Raw genomic sequence first — 8127 nt, forward strand, 5'->3', positions numbered from 1 at the left:
GATATATATTTTGATACGTGATCTAGCTATATAAAGGTCTTTAAAAATAGATATGGTCCTGTACCATTTAGGATATATGATTGTTCTACTTCAAATATCCGGAAAATATAGAAAACTCTGTTTCCCTGGGAAAAAGCATGATCTAAGAAGTTCCTGGGGATTCTAATTGACTGCAAGGGAGTCTAGAACTTCTTCTTTTTTTTTTTTTTTTTTTTTTTGGTCTAATATAGAACCACATGAACTGATTGCTATAAACCACTCCTATGAAGGTAATTTCAGGCTATTTGCTAGTTTTGTCACTACCTCCCACCCCCAATGCTGTTCTTCAATTAGAGCATAATATTTCCATGGTATTGCAAAGTACCCAGAGAATTTGGAGTTATTCACCATGAAATATTTTCTGACATGTTCCATATTTCTTTGTACTTTATCAAATTTATATGATGTCATTTTTTATTTTATTTTTATTTTAGAAATGCCATCAACTAGCACATACCTATTTTGAACCTTTACCACATACATATTTATATACTCAAATCCTAAAATATGATCCTGAGGACTCTGTAACTATTTAACATTAACTAAAGATATGCAAATCATAATTATCCAGTGTATACTGTTAATCTTCCTGCCATGTTTTAAAAGTAATGGTTATAGTATTCTCTCTATTATAATCTTAAAGCCTCAGATTTTCTTCTTCCTTCTTTTCCCCTCTCTGCTCAGAGAGCAAAACATAAAAGAAATAAAACTAATCTAAAAAGTAATTAGCAAAACAGATATTTTACTGTGTGGCTTATATCTATATTAATAAGAATAAATAACAGTATCTAATTCTGTAGCTGAGACTGATGGCTAGGAAGCTTAGGTAAGGAATTTCGTTTTCTTAATGGAAAGACTGAGAAGAAAGCAGTGATTTATCTCAAGAAGGCAGCTGAAGTTTTTAAGAGAGCAAAGGAGAAAATTTTGGCCACAGAATCTCTGTAAGTTTCCAGAAAATACTGTTTCAAGTTTACCGAGATACGACAGGGAGGGACTAAAGATTTTATTTTATTCATGTAAGAGGGGAAAAGTAGAATTGTAAATATACTATGAAAAAATAAACACAAAATTTGCTTCAAATTATGCAATAAATAATAGATACAGAGTCAAAGAAGATTCTTAGATTCCAAATGGGGAAGCTGATGATAAGATGTCAATGTCTACTGCATATCTATAAGGGGCAAGCATTTCAGCAGAGACTGAAGGACACACACAAAAAAGAACTAAATGGGGACACTTCCATCAAAGTGCCAATAATCAAAAGGAGATATGAGACATTTATAGATTTGGAATCAATGGCTGAATGTGGGAGTCCTTATAAAAGAAGTACAAAGTCCTATGGAATTTCAGGAACAAAACCTCAAAATGGAGAATTAGAGACTTTTTTATGAGGGAAACGATCATAGACTTGAGTCTTTGAAGATGGAGAGAGTGTGAGCATGCAGAAGCAGAACTAGTGTGAGAGAATATTCCAGAAAACACAAAGACACAGAGGCACACATAAACACACACACATACACACACACAGTCATGTATATATCTGTATATAGAAAGGCCAGTCAATATGTATTATAGTCAGAAATAAATAGCTTGAGGGAAGAGGCTACCTTATATATCATTTAATCATTTTTTTTTCTGGTACATAATGTGGGCTCAAAAAATGTTGACTGTTGTCAAGATGGGTGGCAAGGCCAAGGGAGATGAAATAATTTGACTAATAGTTATTAAAGAAAGAAAAAAAATAATTAAATGCCTTTTATGTGCTAAAATTTTTATATGCATTTTAGGGGAAAGCATTTATATTTAAAAGGAAAGTTAACTAGTATAGCTTTTTGCTTCTGAGGGATGACACAAGGCATACCAGCGGGGAAAAATATCTTCATCTTTTTTACTTCAGACTCTTTCAGGAGATAGAGAAAAGACAGACGGGAATGTCTAGTCTCTACCCATTTTTCTGGGCTACTTAAGTTTGAGATCCGGAGTAGATGTACTTCTGTTTAGAAAAGCACATAAAAAACTCCTCAGAGATAAAGACAGCCTTACTGGGAAAAGAGTTTGAAAAATAGAGAAAGAATCAGAAAACATGTTTTGAGCTGTACTTGACAGAAAAAAAATGCTGCTGAACAGATCTGTGGGTGGGCATTCCTTAAGGACTTAAGAAAAGAAAGGTCTAACATTCAATTTTAATTATGTATATTATTGGACTGTAAACGTCTTCCCTGACCTAAGCTTTTAGAGTCTTCTACACACACAATTGCATTGCATGAGTGGATTTGGTGAAATCTAGGAAAAATTGTGTTATCCCACACCTGAGTTAGAATGAAGATAGAGAAGAGATTAATGTTGGAATAAAGAAGAAATTGAAATAAGGAAGTGAAGAGAAGCAACAACTCAGAGCCAGATGCAATAATGAGGAGCTAAATCCCTAGAAATACACAAAAATCACAAAATTGCATGGCTTTGCTCAGAGAGAGAGAAGAGTGACCAAGGTGGGAGTCACAGTCATTTTGTAGCCTAACCTTGGAAGTGATAGCCCATTACATCTGCCGCATTATCTTTACTAACAGTGAGTCAATAAATTCAGTCCAACGGGAGGGAAATATGTAAGAGCATAAACGCAGAAGAGAAGTTTATCGGAAGCCATTTTAGAGCCTACCCACAACATTTCCCTTACAGGCAAAATGAAGAATCATTAAACATTTCAAATTTAAAAATAAATGGACCTCCTGTCTTATTTCAGGCCCTGCTATGCTCTAAGGGATGGAAAGATAAATATGACACAGTCCCTGTCTGCCAGGAGCTTATGGTCTTGCTCAAGAGGAAGGGCTGTGTAAATGTGATCAGTGCTGGAAAAAACTGTAGGAGTTGTGGGAACAGGAAGAACTTTATAAGATGTGAGAAATGTTTTCTTCACAAAGAAGGTAAAACCTGTGGTATGTGTTGAAGGAAAGGGACCAGGCGGACAAAGGGGAGAGAATGCACTTTCCGGTGTGTGCCTATGAGAATCTTGCAGGAACTACAGATACTCTGAATGACAAAGCCTGGGGTCTACACTAGGGGTGAGAAATGAGGCTGAATGGAGGAACCAGAAGCCACGCTGTGAAGGGCATGTGGGGCCATACTAAGGGCTTTGGACTCTATCCAGTGACTGGAGTGGAAACACTGAAAGATATGACCAGATAAACACAGAGTAAAGAACACTCTGACCAAAGCTCAGCATGCACTGCCTTGCCAATAAACAGACCAACAAAAGGAGGAATAGATCTCATCTCCAATTACACAACCTCTAAGACTCCCCTGTCAGAATGACTAGGTCATAATCCAGGTAGAAAACTCTCTGAGCTGGGGCGCCTGGGTGGCACAGTGGTTAAGCGGCTGCCTTTGGCTCAGGGCGTGATCCTGGCGATATGGGATCGAGCCCTACATCAGGCTCCTCCGCTGGGAGCCTGCTTCTTCCTCTCCCACTCCCCCTGCTTGTGTTCCCTCTCTCGCTGGCTGTCTCTATCTCTGTCAAATAAATAAATAAAATCTTAAAAAAAAAAAAATGAAAACTCTCTGAGGGTTCCTCACTTCAAGTCAAATCCCACATCTCGATAACAATGTCCCATATCTCAGTGACATGTAATTTCTCACAAGCACCACCTTTTGCAAAGTGACTGGAAGAATATGATTCAAGTTCACTTCCAGAGAATGACAGAAAATAGTGGTGTTCCTGCATAATGCTGACCATGACACAGCCCAACCCATAGCTCTATTTAGCTTGCTAAGTTCAATGAGCCTCTGCACACTTTAATTACTCCCCATCGCTCTTCTTCCTCCATGGTGCAAACTCTATGCCCTTCGCTTGTTAAAGCCTCCTTTGATACTCATTTCTCACTTTCCCCCAATGATCCATAGGCTTTCTGTATAGAAGTGAAAAGAAGCAGTGAAGCGTATAGTCAGTGATACTCAAAACTGGATGAGTCACCCTCAAGGAATGTCTGGGAGGCACTGGGAGAGCTCAGCCATGTGCCACAGTCCACAGTCTTGTGAAAATCCAAACAGATCCTACTGAAGCCCACAATTTCCACCGTCTAACTTTCTTTTCCAAGTCATACCGTCAGAATCCTCAGAACCCAAGGGACTTACCAATACTTACTAAACTTACACCATCATCAAAGGGTGATGACACTGTCCTTATGGTATTGTTTGACCTTTGGTCATAGAGTGTTCAACTGAGTAAAGAAGATTTAGATAATTTGAATGTGCCTGGACCCCCAGAAATATTTAGTCTTGCTCCAATATTCTTCAGAAAAAGAACCCAGAACCACTGGGTCACAATTACTAGAAGCAAAATCTGAGTCATTCATATACATAGAGATTATATGTCTCTTAATAAAAAAAAAAAAAAGTTTTTTCTCCATGGAATTTTAACTTCAGAAACCAGTAGAAAAGCTGTGATTATAATAAAAAATTTTGTTCTGGATTACTATATTTTATAAATTTATTTACAAAAAAATACTTTTTTCCCTTCTTATGTTAGATTAATTTATAAGCAGTCCAGCAAGAAGTTCAGCTACCAGAGGCAAAAAAACAATTCATTTTATTACCCACCTCTGGGATCACGTAGGGTTTTAAAATTATCGTTTAATTATGACTGAGGAAAGGCAAGCTTTGGGGAAGATTAAAGGGTCTGGCATGGCCCTTCAGAGAAGGTGATTGCCAGGGTAACTCAGAAAGTATATATTACACAAATCTGAGCAATGACAGAGGAACTAAGTGACACAGAATGAAGTGACAGAACACAAAATTAGAGAAGACACTCTCTAGTCCACTGTGGCTTATATTGTCACATTTAGGAATGTTTTTAAGATTTTTAAAACACTAGCATGTTGTCATCAGATATAAGTTAATAGAGGAACTACCAGAGTTCTAAAATTATAAACTTAGAAGTAATTAAGAAAATAGAACTAGTGAGAGCACTTATAAACTATCAATATGGTATTTTGCTATTTTGGAAAGCTGTAATGCTCAAATTCCATGATCATGTTGTAGTAGAGAAATGGAAGTATATACAGAAACAAGAAGAGCCAAGTACAGCCGATTCTCATCATAAGGAGTCAATCCGTTTAATATATTATTGTTGGATATTTTACTATAAAGATTTTTTTTCACATGGGAATTAATGGAATCTAGTTTTTATATTCTTATGAGTATATGATTATGACCTTAAAAATAGGTATAGAATACCTTTGAGTGGCTAGAATTTAATGTTAAATCCATCTTAAACCAAACTTCCGATTACAAGAGTTTTTGCTCCCAAACAAAATTAAAGAGCAGCAACAAATACCAATTGGGTAGGATTGTTCCCCAGTCATTCATTTCAATATTTATCAGAAATCTCCTATATTCGAGGAACTGTGCTGGCCTTTGTGTCCACAGAGAAAGAAAAAGGGCTACGTTGGCCCTCCACAGAAACACATAGGGAAGGCGTGGTAAAACGGGGCCAAGCAGAGTCAGCTCCCATTCCCTGAGTGAGCCACTCTGAATACTGCCACTAAAGGAAGCAGAAGTAAGTTTATTCTCCCAAGTCCATGGTCTTGGGGCTTTGGCTGTTCCATTTTCACCTTCCTCTTGTTCTTTCTACCTACAGGATTCCGTTAGCCCCATACCTGCCCAGTCCTTCAGTTAGAGTTACTACCAACAGTAGTAAAAATATTCCTACTCATGACATGTGCCCTGTTGCTTCATTTAAACCCCTTACTTTAGGGAGGGAGGTGGGAAAAAACCTCCTTACTTCAGGCATTAATTTGGATTTGAAGAGGGTCTCTAGTTCCACTTCCTGGTTTACCTTTTGTGTCTCTGCCTCGCCCATGGCCTCAGGAAGAGCTTCTTAGCTCTTCGAAGATGGAAGAGCTAAAATTACTGAACTTTTTCATTCAAATAAGAATATCCTTCAGGTGGTCTAGAGGCTCTTTAATACTCCTTACAATTGCTCTCCGGGGACTCTCCTTGACACCCCGTCTACCCAAGAGCTCAGGGATGAGTCACCATGCCAGCGGCTTCTGTAGCCCGGGCCTTGCTGGCTCATCTCAGCCCCAGCTGACATTTCTTCAAAGCTTCTCCTTTCTTCTGTCCCACACCTATTTTTTCTCCCACTGTCCCACACCTATTTTTTCATGTTTTCTCTGAACTCGTTTCTCTGAGGAAGTAGCAGCACATACATGTCTCTACATCGCCCCCTGCCCCGCCACCCCGCCATTTGGATCTTCTCACTTCTGGGCTGACTCACTCCTCTCCTTCTCCCTGGTTCCTAAAATGCCAAGGACACGTCCTCTGATCTCTAGTTCCTTTCTTTATAAGACATAAACGTATCTCTATTTTGGTTAGATTTGATGTGGCTTTGGGTTTCTCTCAAATCACTTTTTCTTAATCTTTCTTAATCTTTTTCTTCCTGTTCTGTAAGCTTTAAACACACACAACGTACACATAATAAATTTCTGTAAAACAACTGGCTCAAGCCAGATCACATTTATTTCTTCTTAGTGTGCTCTTGGTAAATTTAAATGCAAGCTGCAAACTGACAATTAATGATATTTTCCATATGAAAATCTATTGACGATATAGAATAATCAAACCATAAATCCATAACCCAAGCACTATGAGTAAAAATATAGCATGGGACACAAACTTCATAGAAATTTTGGAAATACATTTTCTAACAAGTGACATGATAAGACTCAGATATAGACTTAGAAATATCAGTTATACACATGAGTTGGTTGCTTGATTTAATTTATGTATCTACATATCATAAAACTGTTAAGATTAGAAAATAAATTTTTTAAAAAAGATTTTATTTATTTATTTGACAGAGATAGAGACAGCCAGCGAGAGAGGTAACACAAGCAGGGGGAGTGGGAGAGGGAGAAGCAGGCTCACAGCGGAGGAGCCTGATGTGGGGCTCGATCCCATAATGCCGGGATCACGCCCTGAGCCGAAGGCAGACGCTTAACGACTGAGCCACCCAGGCGACCCTAGAAAATAAATTTTAAAAAATAAAATTTTACCTTTTAATGAAAAACATGTTTTTTGTTTTGCTTTGTGTTTCTGTGGCACAAATGCTCAACTTATGATTGAAAACTGATATGAGGGCACACAGGTAACACTTTTGGCTAAAAGGAGACAATTTCTACCTTTGCTTATGATGCTTGATCAACCAGAAAAAGCTTACATAAATATGTAAGAATTGAAAAGTACAGCAAAATGTTCATTGCTTTCTTATAATGATAGGATACTCCCCCCCCCCCCCCAGAAATCCAGACCTTGTCTAGAGGAGATCAGTCAATTTCCTCTCCAGTGTATGATCAGATACAGCTCACAAAATTCATCCTTGTCTCTCAAATTCACATTCTTCGGCTGAGAAGAAGAATATTCAGGGAAAGCTTCCTTCATCCAGTCATCTGTAGAGACTATTCAATAGGGTTCTGCCATACTTTCAAGAGTCTGCAATAGGACTTGGGACTTTTTAATCTCTTTACTTACTCTGGCCCAAACACCAAAGAAAACATTTTATAATTTCTTTTGCAACATGATATATCCAAGAGTGGTGTCATCTGAAGACAAAACATATTCTCTGGGACCTAAAAGAGGTATGTACAAAGAGTTGGTGTGATGAAAATGTCTGCCAAGTTCATAGACTAATGTTGTGCAGCCAAGCTTCATTTTCAAGGCATTGCCACCAAACCTGGTTAGCTAATTTCTTGACAGCACTCCTGCAATTATCCTTTAAACACCTTGCTTAGATGTCTTTGCATAGTTTTCTGAAATATTAAGTGAAATAGTTTTTGTTTACTAAAACTAGCCATTTTTTGACCATCATCCAGGATATTTTTCATTTCATCTTCAATAAAATTCAACACTAGCACCTTTCTGGTATGAAGAAAGTAGTATATTGTGAATGCATTCATGATATTTTTTTTTCCTAAGAAAGAGACAAAAACCATCAAGAAGTGCCGTCAGTAGAGATACCAAGACAGCTCCTCTCCAAAAATGAAGGAAAAAAAAATATTTTGGCTTTTGCTTTTGGGGGATAGCTTTTTGCAACAG

This window comes from Ursus americanus, chromosome 4, assembly GCF_024610735.1.
Source record: "Ursus americanus isolate L20-20 chromosome 4, mUrsAme1.1.p, whole genome shotgun sequence".
NCBI classification, from domain to species: Eukaryota; Metazoa; Chordata; class Mammalia; order Carnivora; family Ursidae; genus Ursus; species Ursus americanus.